Consider the following 14,688-nt stretch of genomic DNA (forward strand, 5'->3'; position numbering starts at 1 on the left):
TGATTTAAACACCCTGAGAGGAGGGGAGTTTTGTGGCTTGAGACAAGCAATAAGAGATTCACACTAACACACAAATATGAGTAATGATCTCATTTGAGGTATTAAAAGCATAGCTCTCTGTATTTCTGTATCAAGACACCCAGGTGTGGACTTTATTAAAATGCTAGCAATAGGCTGCAGTAGGTCCACAATAAAATGTAGTGTTAGATTTCTTCTGTGTGTGGAACCAGAAGACAGATAGAAAGACTTAAAATGCATTTGTATGAGTGTATTTTATTTTTTATACCTCAGAATTAAAGTGTAACACTGTGGACCTTCTCTGCACACCACTTTTCAAAAAAAATAAAAAATAAAAAAAAAATTGGATTGAACAAAATCCACCATGCCTTTTTAAAAATTCAAATATATTAAATCTATAAAGAAGAAATGCTATAAACAGTTTTAATGCTCTTTGGAGATGGGCATACTTGTAGCAAACAGCCTAGGTAACGTGATGCATGTATATGGTGCATAGCAATGACACTGTAACCAGCTGCAATATCTAAAATTCCTCATAAATGCTTTGCATCTGTAACTCTGCATCAGAAAATGAGAAATGAAACATAGAGTACTACTTCCACTGAGAAACCAAGCATTTAAAATAGACTAGGGAGCCTTGTGGCTCTTTGATATTGCTAGTGTTTGAGGATTTTTCACTGTTTATGAAATTTCTTTTCTTCAAGTAAATACATTTTCCTCCAATTGTTGAGTCTTCACGTGATTTATTCATACTGTAATAAACATACCTGATGTGCAATTATATTTTTATGTACCTTCATGATGTTAGTCAAAATAACAGATGCTGTGTCATAGATGCTTCTGATATAGGTGAAAGAGGAGAAAAGAAAAATCTTGGATACAACAGAATCAATAAATGATTTGCACTACTGGCAGCTAGGTGACTCATGAGGGTCAAGAACAAAAAAAAAGGTTTCACTGCAGGCATTCTAGTTTGTAATCACTTAGTGACACTTTTTCTTTTAAGCTGTCCTTTTGCCTAAGGTATAGCTAGAGCACAGACACTTGTCATCACACAGTCTATTTTTTTCTGAGCATTAGAACAGTATATATGAAGTAGAAAAGGAAAAAAATCACTGTACCACACTTTGAGGTCACTTGTAGGAGATTAACAGGTCCTTACTCTTTGATGATCGCTTTGGAGAGAAACCAATCAGATAAAACAAAGGAAAACCCAAACAAAGAGAAAATACTCTTTGCTTTAATTTATGACATGCAATAGATAATTATATATTACAAACTTTTAATTAAGTCTTCTTGCTGTTACAAAAAAAAAAAAAAAGTAGAAAATTATGTTCTAGTAATATTTAGTGCTATCTAGAAGTGAGTATAACTTGAAGTTTAAGTCATATTCAGAAAAATTCTCAGTTGTGGTGTCACTGTGTTAATGATACTGTGCTGCCTGATTTTCTACACAATCCATTCTGTGGGAGTTGTGTTACTACTTCAAACACAAAACAGACAGGTCAGGAGTTCATGTTTCTGAATATATTTCAGGCACATATATAATACTGACTTTTCTGATTTTTAATGTGGAACTAGGCAGAGGAGAAGAAAAAATACAGCCAAATTAGGCCATGTTTAATATAGTGAACTGACCTCTGTCCTGCCCAAGGAAAACAGTTATAAAATCAATTTATATAAATATTTAAAATCACAGTATATATTATCATAACATTAAAAAGTAATAGGCATACCTGGTTTCTAAAGCAGAGTCCTCCTGTTCAGAACTCTAGTTGTGACTAAATTATACAGCCTATCCCAAGTGCTTAGTGAGAAGAGACTGCCCTGAGCATCACATCATGATGTCCCTGAATTTTCTTCCAAAGGAAACAAAGAATGGCAGTAGAGAGGCAATAATTGTTTGCTAATGTGCTTTACATTCTTTTAAAAGTAGGCTATGTTTATGTTTTCTTTGCATTTTCAGACTTCTGTACCAATGCTAAGCAATGAAAGGGCTACAGGCCTGGATGTTATGTTGCTACTTATCCTGTTATTATGAGATCAAAAGAAAGGGAGTTAACGCTTTTTGCAAAGAACCCAGATATGTAGGAAACCTTACACAGAGCTTTGATTTCACCTTGAACCCAAGGCTCTTATTCAGACAAGTAGATGATAGATAGATAGATAGATAGATAGATAGATAGATAGATAGATACATACATACATACATACATACATACATACATACATATATACATACATAATTATGTCCTTATGATTCTGCTCCTTCTGATGCTCCCAAAATTTAAATATATTGCTAGGTTGTCTAATGTGGGTTTAGGATTCTCTGTCATGGCTCATACTGAATTAAATTTTAAGACCTATTTCTATGTATGTTCAAAAAGATTTTAACTTGGAATTTCTGGTTTGGTTCTAATTTGCTGATTAGTTATTGGTCTGTAGATGGTGAGTACAGGTATCCTTTATATTCATAAAGTTTCTGCTTTATGGAACACAGGATACAAAAGCACTGCTTCTGTACTCCGTTTATAGAGGTAAAGTTGACGGCAGTTTCATGATTTTCCAAAGAGGCCAAGGTCATTGAACAGGTGGGGCAGTAGAAATCAGATTTCATATACTATTCAGAAAGTGGCTTCTAGCTTAAATATGCCAAGGAAAGAGGGTAATTCCCTCCCCAATGATTGTATGGCAAACTTCAATATTCTGAAGAACCAAAATGACTCATACAATTTTTAGAAATTATTTAGAATTAACTGTTCTCAAACCCGTTTTTACATATCATTCTTTGGAACAATTTAACTTCTTCCATGAAACACAAGACTGGTAATTTACATGATCTAGGCACTAAGAAAGATTTTAACTATTTCATAGAGTTAAAAGCATAGGACACCTGGATATTTTAATCATAATTTCTGGTATGATGCTAGCTAGAAAGTAATAAAGCTTTTACCTTGATTAAAGCCTGTCAGCTTGAGCTTAAGGTTCAAGCTTTAGATTGCACCATAGAGAAAGAAAATCAAGGACAATGAAATCTTGGTTTAGAATACGATACAGCAAAAAATTTCAAGAAAATTATCCAAATTTTGTCACTGAAATGGTGATTTCTCTGCCAATCTTAAAGAAAAATTGTTTTCATTACCAGATTGGGATTTCATTGTGATCATAACTTGCTGAGTCGGTCAAGGGAATAAAATTCTTGAGACACTGTTGTTTACTCTCTCTGTAAACTTTAGGATAGTCTATTTAGTCTAAAATCTGTAATGTTTCATAAGGATAAGAAAAGAAAGAAAAGCTGATTATTTCAAGTCGTTTCTGCAGAAAAAGCAAGAAAAAATAATCCTGACTCCTACAAGAGCCAAGCTGTAACCATGGAACACAAGCCATGATTATACCTATTTGCATGTTATGTTTACTGACAGCCCAGGTGATGATATCCTCCCTGGGAGCCATGTAGAGAAACACTAAGGGGGACACAAATCCATTCACAGTGGTGAATGATAGAAAGGAGTTGGGAATACAAAAAACTATTCCAACCCCAATATTGCACAAATATTCTAACTCAAAATTTGAATCCTCTCTTTTTTGGGTGGGAAAAAAAAGTATAAATGCAATTTTAAATAATTCACAGTGCCTTTCCATGCACTTCAGTAAGAGGCAGTATGATTATACATTGAGAACAATTATGACTTTAGGAGGGATATGAGTATGGCAGTGAATCCAATGACCACATAGCATGCATTAATAACATTTCCTTCTCAATATTTTATATCCTCTAGTGTGTAATTTTCAAACTTTTTCAATTAAAAATTTCTATATTTATTTAGATCATAAGAGGAAGTATTAAAGAGTAAACCAAAAATCTGTCACTTAAGGTTCCCCAGCAGAACTGTCCCTGCTCATTATTACCTCATCTGTTAAAATTATATTTTGAGATATATCAGTGAGACAATTTGCAGTCCTTCTGATGTGTTATTGACTATTCCCTAATGTAATGTTATTAATAAAAATGTTATGTGGAATTAAAATGCCTTGGAGGAGAAGGTGTGCCAAAGCAATGGAATTACTTTTATGAATATGCAATTTTGCAAAACAAAAATCCTTCCAAAATAGCTGAGACCTCCCTTTCATGAAACCATGCTGGCTTTAAAGCTTTATTAGTACAGTGCAAAAACAACCATTTGGCTATTTTACAGAGGAGTAACACCAAACTGCTGTCCTCTGGTTAATCCTCTTTTATCTTTTTATAGGATTAAGCATATGTTACTAGGCTTTTATTCCTTATCATTGTTCTGGTTTGCTAAGACTTGTTAAAACTGATCTGTGCAAAGAGCTCCCAAATTTCCTTATGATTCTTTAATAAAGTATCAGGGATTTCTGACTTAATGGGATGAAATCTTAATACTCTAACTTCTTCCTTATTTACATAAGCATATTGTAAAAACACATCCTTTTTATTTTGTCTGAAAAAAGAAATCAACATTCAACTTGTGGGCTTTTCCCATACTGTTTTTCCAATGACTAAAAATTTTTATTCTGTCATGAAAAACTTTCAGTGCTGTATTTGCCATTTCATTACTGACAGACACAGAAGGGACAAAAAGGGTAAAAGGGCAAATCAGGAGAACTACTGTTTTGAATTTTAATGTAACTAATATCACTTCTAAGTCTTGAGAACAATTTAGGATTTGTAATAATATGTTGGAGAATGAAAATGTAGTTCAATAATCTCAGCCATCATGACTTTTAGAAAGATAGGTTTTTTTTCTGGTTTCCTAGAACAGATATTGACACTGAGGAAGCTTTATAGCAAAAATTAGAGCTAGGTAAACCTATTTCACCTAAGGAATCCCATATCTACTGCTATTAAGAACTCCTTTATAAGACTTCAGTCTTTTTAAGACTCTAGGTACCCTGAGGAGTATAACTAGTAAATGGAAAGAGAAAGGGATCTATAGTGAATGAATCATAGGACCTGAACCTGTTTCTGGTGGTGTCAACCTTATTCTGTATAGTACTGAATGATTCTAACACAGTCACCCAGCTACCAAAAACTATGGGAGAAAACATATAAGAAACACATAAAAAGATATCTATACCAAATGGATATTGTGTTACATATGCTAGTGCAGACCTTTTAAATATCACAAATAAATATAATTGAAGAAAAAAAATTATTTGGTATATTTTAAATTTAATTATTTAAAAGAAATATGTATTGACAGATAAAGAAATTTGGTTATATAATACTGAGAGCTTGATATGATGCCTTAAATCAATGAGGCTTGTGTTGTGCAGCATGAAGATGCTCAGTCATTCAGGCACATTTTCAAGCAGATTTGGTAGTATAATTTTCTGTTCCTGAAGGACTTTAGGCCCTTCAAGAGCTTTTATGCCATCTGTTGCATATGATATGGTTTTTCTGCCTAGATCCTTCTTGATATTTATTTATTGTTTCAAATCACTTTTTATGGATGTAATGGTTTTATTCTCTAAAACAAAAATTATTCTATAAAATATGTGAAAAACTAAATAAAAATGAAATGATCAGACATACATCTTTGTAAGAAAAAAGCTTAAATGGGGAATAGATATAGAATTTACGTATGAACATTTTTACCTAACAGTGATCAGATCATCAGGTCAATATGGTAGACAGGTACCAGATAATAATTCAAATTTTCTATCTGGTTTATGGAAATACATACCATAATTACTAGCTATCGTATACATATATATAAAAATCACTAACTGACTTCACCTCCACAATTTGGAAAACAAGACAGAGTCAGACTGCTTAGTGTGTTTTAGGATATTGAAATGAGAAAATCAAATCTGTGCAATTCCCAGCCTGGCCTCTGTGCAGTGATGAGCAGACTGTAGTGTCCAGTAGTGCTGCACTGAACTCTAGACCCATCTGAAAGCTTGCTGGCCACTTTGTGCATTAGAAAACAACACTGGGGTGCATACATTTGGTGGTAGAGTCAAATTTCTTGTGCATCTCAAGAATATGGAGTAGAAAGAGATGAAAACCCCACTAGCAGATCCTTAACAGTGAATATTCAAGTGAGGAAAGCCTGAATGAAATCACAAAAGGATTTTGAGATCAGTGATTGTACATAAAGATGCACTTCATCAATAAATGGGAAGAAAAAGAATTAAAAAAAAATAAAGAAGTTTCATGACTTAAATATAATTATTTTTGCAGTGTAATAGGGCTTAGATCAGTTTATATAGAAAGCCAGTGTCATTCATTCTTCATATGACGAAAATCATAATTTCTGCCATGAGGATGAATAGATTTTTAGAGGTATTTCACAGCAGCAGTGTATAACTTGCAAAGAAATTTTACTGAGTATCTTTATAGATAGTTACTCTTTTAATCTTAGAAAAGATTAATATTCCATTTTCTGAATCACATTTAAAAATTAGAAGGCTCATACCATTCTGTGAGGCTGCGAGTTTCAACTGTTAGCTGCTTTATCAAAAATAAACACCCTACTTTATTTTAAATGCAATATGGCACCTTCAATATATATTTGTTTTAGTGTCATCAGATGGAAGAATAAAAGTGACTACAGGACTTATGAGATGCGTTCTGCTTTCCTTACTCAGACAAAATCTGCATTGCTTTTCAAAGGACTGGGAAGGACAGAAAGTAAGTTTAGGCTAAGGAGCAATGTGTTACACAGTCTGACATACCAGGAAAGTTAGATCCACTTTTTTCAGTCATTCCCAGGAGGAGGAGGTCATATGCCCATTTACCTGGAGTGACGAAAATCCCTTATGGGGTTAGTTTTCTGTGCCATTTGGTCTGCATCTTTCCCTCTTTGAAGTTCCCACCTAGATGCTACTCCAATTTGTATATAAATCCCAGCTGAAATACCTATTATTATTCTTATAAAGACATATGGCAATTTTTAAAACCCTTTATAAATAAATATATACTTGAAGAGCTTTTTCTATTGGTTCTTTCACATAATGTCATTAATCCTTTAATATATACTGAATTTCATGCAAATAGTTCCAGCAGGTAGAGAGATATCCATGAAAACCAATCCTAATATATCTTCTCAAGCTGGATTTCCCAGTACCATACTTAAAACTTTATGCTAAGTGAATCTAATTCTATTAGTGCATATAAAATTTCCTGCTTAGAGAACATTAGGTAATTCTGATGGTTGAGCAATCAATGAGAATGCCAGAGGAAAGAAAGTGGGTTTGTGTTGGTTCCTTTATCATTATGCTTCAGAATATGTATCTGCAGTTTCTGCAGGACTTCACTTACTGTTTTCCAAGGCTATCTGTGTTGCTGGTGAGAGCTAATGAAAGGGTCTAATATTCTGTGTGTAGAATCCAGGCTAGTACCTGCTAATGTTTGTACTAGAAAAACTGAAGGCATATGCACATTATAAGGAGCTTTTGCAGAATGATTGCTGAAATCAAAATAATTTTTTTAATTTGAATTATATACCTAGAAATCAGAGATAAACCGTCACCAATTTCCAAGGTGGAAATTATTGATATTTAAATACATTAAAAGATTAAACCTATTGGACTAAAAAAACTCTTACACTACTAAATTACTTTGAGTTTCTAATTTCAAATCAGAAGATGCAAGCAGGACGCATGTTGTGATTTTTTCCAATAAGATTTCAAAGGCATTTTTGGCATGAGACCTGTGGAACTTTCACCAGATCTTTTCCTGCAGTATCAGCAACATATCTGAACTTCAGAAAGGGAATTTTGTTTATCCTCATTCTGTGTCAACAGTATATCTTTACTGATGTTTAGAAATGGGATTATATAATCTCTATCCATATTGCAAAACCCCCACAGTTCAGTATATTTTTAGAACTATATATATGTGTACCAAAATGGCATCATGTAGTCACAAATGTATGACTTATTCAGAAGTTACGCAGATCTAAAGCACTCCAGTTTTTGTATGATTAGTGTCATAGAAACGTGTTTGTCATAAAATGTTTTGTAATGTAAATTTTTCATCCCTCACCTGGTCTATCTCATAAAATAAAATGCAAAAACTTTCAAGCTTGAACATGAAAAACTTAGTTGGAACAATTGCAATTAGTACCCTGTATTAATTAATGAACAGCACTTCAAATTGGTATCCAGAGTGGTCTGAGGACATATAGCTAAAATATACATATTAGAACAGACAGAACATGGGGAATACATTAACTTTAGAGCAGCAATTAATGCTTTGTTGCTGAAGGTAAAATAAAAAATTAACCTGTTACTATTATACATATGAAATCAAAAGTTATAATGTTATTCACATTTAAATTTAAGAGATTCATCCCCCTTGGGATTAGAAAATGCAAAGCAAAAAAAAACAAGAAAAAAGAAAAAAAATTAAAGACAGATCAAAAGAGTTATTCCACTCTTCCAAAGATTCTCAGACTTCAAAAAGAGACATAGGAGAGTGAAGAAGAATGACAAGGAGGAATTAAATTCAGTACTAAAAGTATTTTGACCCTGCCTAAATAGTAGCAAAAGTATTTTTCCCCTAAAACAATAGGTGGTTAACCTGAAAATTCAGTAGGAAAACCAAAAATATTTTTAGTTGGCAAAAAAGGACAAAGGTGATTAACAGAAAGTAAAAATATCCAGATATATTGAAAACAGAAATCAAATGTCCTTGAAAATAATGTCCATTTCTTTGTATGTCTTTTTATTTTTAATAGCTGTAATATTTCAGAGTTATAAATTCTCTTTTCCTATTCATGGGATCTCTGGTCTGTTTAAAAGAATTCACTTGATGTGATGAAATTCGTTGTTGCACAGGTAGTATTTTAGGGCTTTGTAATTGTGGAATGTGTGGAATGAAGTTCTAGTTCCTCTAAGGAGAGTGCAAGAGCTCTCTTCTGATAAGTTTAATTGGTGAAGACTTCAACTTTCTGACTTTAGACCCTCCATTTAATTCCCTCTCTTTCTGCTGATATTTTTTGGAAAGGGATCAATACAAAATTGTCATTATCATAGGAACAAGCAGTGGTTGGTTCTAGAAACAGATGCCAAAGACGGGGTGTCACAGCAATTCTCATGCAGAATGAAGTCTTTCCTTCTTTCCCTTTGCCTTCAAAAAGCAAAAAATAAAGTTCCCTCTGCAGAAGAGACTTGCCGTTCTTGCTTTGCAGATACGTTCTATCCTCCTCAAGGTGAATACTTTCCAAGCCTTTTGTAGAAGATGTACCTGAAGGATATAGAACAATCTCATTAGAACCTAAAAAGTTTATCAGTGAGTCATAGGGCTTATTGTCTTGTCTTAGAGGTACAAATGCAGAATTCATTTTAAAAGAGTTTTAAAATGTTTCTTGTTTGCATGACTTTGAGAGACTGGAATTTAAAAATGGAGCACTCGTGTATAGCTGAGTTTGCACAGAATGCCATGATAGGGTTATTCTGTATAAAAACAATTATTAGAATTAAGCTGTGATATAGAGCAAATTTTTTGAATCAGACCCCACTGTTGCTGATTATTTGGATTAATTTTCTGTGTTAGGTAATGCAATGTATAGCAGAATTTTACAGATAGCTCATCATTAGGGTTAATTGAATACAAAATGCATTTTGTCAAGTCTGGAGTCAAGTATTTGCAATGTGGCAAACCTAAAAACACTGCACCTTTATTATATGGTGTGACCTTAACAGATGGGTGTTTGTAATGTTGTTGTAAATATATGATGTTATAATAAGCATAATTACCAGGAGAATAAATGCAAATGGAAGATTGTTATAGAGCCATCAAAAGAACATAGCACAAATGTTAAATGAATTAGTATAATTATTTCTAGAGTAGGAGGAGTAATAAACTTGTGCATCTTTTTCCATCCTCCAGTCTCAAATAACAAGTTCAAAACAGCTACTTGAGATTTCTACATATTACCATTTTAAAAGGTTTTCTTTATTTTTATTAATGGGTTTACATAGAAAATGGAAAAAAAATAATTTCTGGCACTTTTCAAAACATATTAGTACTATATACTAATAATATACTCTCTATATATATTAAATTGTATTCTATACATATTCTATATTTTATTTGTATGCTTTATGTATGTGTAAATAATATCTGGAAAACATTTTCATATCTCACAGGCACCACCTACTCACAAGGGCAATAGGCAGCTACATTAAAAAAAGTCATAGAATGGTTTATTTTGGGGGGGACCTTAAAGAACACTTAGTTCCAACCCCTGCTGCCTTGGGCCGTAACACCTTTCACTGGACCAGGCTGCTACACAACCTCTTAAAAAGTCCCTCTCCAGCTCTCTTGCTGGTACTTGCTTTTTAGGTACTAGCAGGCTCCTTTAAGCTCCCACTGGACCTGTTTCTATGTTTTAAATATCTTTCACACCAAAGTGAAAATTGTTATTTAACTCTGGTGCTCCTAGGAAATCCATGGTATGAAGTTTTGTGGATCATATTTTTCCAGTCAGAAACTAATGTTGTCCACAATTACTTTTTTACACCCTAGCAGATGTTTTATACATGCCTCTTATTATTTTTGTGACACATATTCCCAAATCCTGTTTTCTTGGACAAGTAGAGGAGGAATAAGCTACCCCAAAGTCTGCAAATGAGACAACCATTCACTTCCTCTATAGTCAGATCCAATGGATTTCAATTAACCTAACCCTTACCCTGAGGTCCTCAGGTATCTGCCCTCAACGTGCTCAAGCCCTTATGTCTGCTCAAACTCTTTATTTCCTCATTTAACCACTGAAGACCTTTCTTGTCATTGTTGCTGTTATTAATTAGACACCCATCTGTGATTTCTTAAATCTTTTACTAAACTTATTTTATTTGAACCAATGAAGCACGATTCTCCTTCTATTCAATTAGTTGTTTTTAATTGATCTAACTGAAGCAAGTTCCTAACCAGTTAGCTAATTTCTTCAATTAATGAAACCAGCTGTCTCACAGTCATGTTATTGATCATTTTCAGGCCTCAGCATCTGTTATTCCAGGCATTTTAATGGTCATTTCCAGTTGCCTCAGATATCACTATACACAATCACTGCACTGTCTTTTAACTAATTTAATTAATCCCAGGCATTTTCACTTCTCTTATTACTCTAACACTCTAGCCACTCACTAATCACTCCAGCATTCTTTAAAAAGGAGTACCCTTGCATGGCTAGGAAATATAAAAATACTGATTCTCATTTCTCATGTATTTTTTTCAGAACACATTGCTGATTTAATGCCTAGAAAATACTTTCCTTGGAAGGGAGCTACTGCACTTCAGTGTTAAACCAATGCTTCACTCTTTCTGCCTTCCAACCTTTATAGCATTACTTATTAAACTATGATATTTTTAGGATACATGCTCTCCTGGTAATAAATTTTGAAAACAACAATTGTTCTTTGATTACCCCTAGTGTCCAAAATATTCTGATGAATAATGTTCTACTAGCTGGCGCATCCATGAATTTAGGAGACAAGAATACAGACACCTTCTGCTCATGAAGCTCAATTATTCTGATCACTGGTCCATAAGAGGATAGAAAAGTAAGTTTATATTTAATAACTTTCAGCAGTTTGAGACCAAGACTACCTAACTGTAAATCTCCTTTAGTCAGTGTTCGCTTATCCAAAGAATGAAAAAAAAAAAGAAGGAACTGCAAGAGCAGATTAAGTTATTATGAATGCTTAACCTCACCTGCAAAGTCAAAAGGATAAAACAGAGGAATAGACTGCTGTGTGAATCTGGTATCTTGCACAGAGGTATTTTTCAGGATAGTTACATCAAGAGAAGTGTGGGCCTTTGGTTTTTCTTTTTTGTTTTTTGAATTAGGATTCAGAATTAATCAAGGATTAAAGTTGCCACTACTTTTTTAATAATGTAAACCCAAAATCTTCTTTCAGCAGCCACTTGAGTATTGAAAACAAAGATTAAACTCAGACTCTACATGTTACTTAAGAACACATAGCATTTTAATTACTTGAATAATCCTTGTAAGCTGCATAGGACTGCAAAGGTAGTAGAGATAAACATATTTACTGACTGCCATTTAAATCAGAACTTGAGAACAGTGTACCAAGAACATAGTGGAGTACTCAATAACCTTAGTTAACCAGCCACTGGTTATCCAGAATTTGCCATGTAGATTGCTTGATCTTTTGAATGGTAGCCAAATAATATAATTATCTGTTTTTTATGTTTATCAAATAATTTAGGTGACAGAGGATAGAATAGAAGATTAAACTCAATTTTTCTTTTACTGAAAAATATGGAACAAAGAATTAATTTTGCTGCATTTGTCGTAATGCTACTAGTGCTAGAAGAATTACATTGCTAATGACTTATTTCTGTCAAAGAAACACAGCAGACAGTTCAAAGAATCAAAATAATATATATTTTCATCCAAAAAAAAGAGCAAAATTCTCTATGTAATAGCAACTGGGTAGTACTTAGTGCTGCAGTGAATATGCTAAATTATGCCTTTTATCATCCTATTTAATTTTCTGACCATTGGGAAAATCCAGCAAGGTGCTGAGTACTCTTTGGCATGTGCCGAGTGCTCCAAGCGTTATTACAGTACAAATGGTCCTTTCTTCCACAGCACCTTGCAGATTTCAGCTTTTGCACTTATGGACATCCCAAGGAACATCACTGACATTGTGCTGTTCATTACAGCCTTTGTAAGGGACATTGCAGACACTGCTCTCCTGCAAGACAGTAGAATGACCAATGAACCCAACCTCAGGAACAACATCAAAGTACAATCCCTTTACAGTAACTTTTCCACAAAACCAAGGACACAAAAAACATTTGCTAATGTATTCTTTCTCATAAGATAAAAGGGAGATGAGGAAAAATAAGCAAAATTAGTAATTGAGCTTAGTTCTTGAAATGTCACTTTTTCTTCCTTTCATTCTTCCTTTTATGGCTTCCCATTTTCATCAATCTGAATATAAATTTTAACTCTGAAAAAAATATTGTGTTAAATACTTTAAGAAAAATCCTTCCATTCTCTGAGCATATGCTAAAAAGCAAACTTCTGTGTATGAAAGCCAGCACCGTGATACTGGATCTCAAAGGTTAAACTAATACAACTTCAACTGAAATCAAAAATGGAAAGTGATAAAAAAAAATGTTTAGTATTCTTCTTATAAACTGCAATTCCAAGTGAGAAGTGTCAAGGGTCAAACTGATCTAAGGAGTTGTCAGAAAGCCTCTGCATAGAAGAAGTTGTGGACACTTCAGCAAAATTCTCTTGTTCAATCACTTTTGCAAATGCCTCTTGCTGATGCTCTAATATGTGGCTGATTGCAATGTGATATCCCCTAAGTATAAGCTAATATTCTCCTTCCCATTGCATAGTTGCAGTTGACCCTATTAAAAAGCTGTAAATGATTAATTCTAACATTCCTTGCTGTTAAAGAGGACTAGCATGATCTTTTGAACTGAATATGTCAGTAGCATGCAGCCTTCCATCTCACACTTCATGAGGTAAGACATTAAAATACAGATGAAGATTAAGCCAGACTGATTTTATGCATTAATTAATATAGAATTATGCAATAATTTTTAATATAAATATGCAACAGTATGGAGTATTTACACTTTAATTCCACAGATATGTTTAATAAAGGGAATAGACATCTGAATTTTTTTTCAGGTAAGAGTTTCATACCAAGGTAGTTAAAAATACGTAAATGTTTTAGCATTCTGTGTCACTATTTATCACATGGATCTATTTCTGTTTCCCCTGATAGCCTCTACATTGTGTCCTCCAGTGAATCCAAAGCCTAGTGAAGCAAAAGACTTTTGTCTTGCAAATTCTAAATTTCTGGTGTATAGGTCACTCATATTGAGTGATGTTATTTTTTCACTCTTTAAGTCACTTTTCTGCCATTCCAAATGAGCTGACAGGATTGCCTTGGGTTGAAAGTTCTTCAGTATACAATGATGTACAGCAGCAAACACAATGGTAGATAGCAAACTTGTGAAAACCTTGTGGTTAACCTTTCCTGTTAACTATGATACTGTGAAGCCTTTATGGCCACAGGAATTGCACAGCCTTTGCTGACACTGAAATAGGCGATGGTTATTGCTGAAGGCGTCTGACCTTACAAAGCCTCTTTGGGAGTAACAGAACAACTAGGATCCTGAATAAAAAAATGTGTTTTCATATTGCTTTATGGAGGATATTTTATCCAATTGTCTTAGCAGCCTGTGGGAATATTATGTATATCCATTCTTTTTTCCTTGCACTAGGTTCTATATTGTCAAATACAAATAATTTCATGCCTCAGTGTGTGAAAAAAATTTGCATTGGATCTTATTCAATAAATCTGAACTAGAAAACTAACAACAAATGCTAAATTTGTCCCCAAAACAGGCAAAAAAATCAAAACACTGGTATTCTTTTTAATGAAGTGGTCTTATTAAAGTGTAGAAAAATAATATATTTTTTTGTGTATGAGCATTTGAAGTTTCTGAGTATTAGAAAAAGAACCATATATGCCAAAATTAAACAAAGACTTTTTTCTTCACAAGAAAGTGTCTAAAATTTACAATTAAACAACTGGAAAATAGAAAAGTTAATAAATGTTGACTCATAACTACTGTGTAGTTCTCAAAATGCATTGTGCAAACAATATAACAAAGCAATTGCATACTTACAAAACATCAAA

This window comes from Cyanistes caeruleus, chromosome 4 (genome assembly GCF_971803275.1).
Source record: "Cyanistes caeruleus chromosome 4, bCyaCae1.hap1.1, whole genome shotgun sequence".
Taxonomy (NCBI): Eukaryota; Metazoa; Chordata; class Aves; order Passeriformes; family Paridae; genus Cyanistes; species Cyanistes caeruleus.